This window comes from Dasypus novemcinctus, chromosome 16 (assembly GCF_030445035.2).
Source record: "Dasypus novemcinctus isolate mDasNov1 chromosome 16, mDasNov1.1.hap2, whole genome shotgun sequence".
Lineage (NCBI taxonomy): Eukaryota > Metazoa > Chordata > Mammalia > Cingulata > Dasypodidae > Dasypus > Dasypus novemcinctus.
Genome location: NC_080688.1, coordinates 78,992,026 through 78,992,734, shown reverse-complemented (window position 1 = coordinate 78,992,734; position 709 = coordinate 78,992,026).

Genomic DNA, 709 nt, shown 5'->3' with positions numbered 1-709 from the left:
TCCTCAAGCCCTAGAGGCCTTCTGTGGGTGGGGCAGGACCCTGGGAAGGTGGGGGAGGGGAGGGAGGAAGACAGATGGAGAGAGAGCAGGGAGAAGGGACCCTCCCGGGAACCTGTGGAGGTGGTCTCTGGATGAGGGGATGCTGAGGGAAAAGGACATGTCTGGCCCTGTCTTCTGGAAGCCATGGGTATTTCCTATTGGCCAGAGATAAGGTTTTGTTTTGTTTGATGGTCCTCAGATCCTGGAAGGGAGGACGGAGGCTTGTTGAGGAGCTTTTGCATCCACAGGCTCTAGGGTCCTAGGAGAGGAGCCTTAGAAACGTCACAGTGGGATAGTCTGAGCAGCAGCTTCTAAGAACTGACAGTCTATGGAAGTGGAAAGACTCAAGAACCACAAAAGCTGCAGGACAGGCAGGGGCAGGTTGCCAGCTGGAGGGGGCAAATGAGCTTGCCATCTGGAGGAGGAAAGTAGGTCCTCTACATCACTTTTTTCTATTAGAGAAGTTTGGGTTTACAGAGTAATCACCCACAAAATACAGGATTCCCATATACCACCCTATTAATGTCTCATGTTTTCTTTTAAAGATTTATTTTATTTTCCCCCCTCCCTGCTCCTGCTGTTTTTGCTGTGTCCATTTGCTGTGTGATCTTCTCGATTTCTCTTTTTGTCTTTTCGTTTTTTCTCCTCTAGGATTCGCTGGGATTCGATC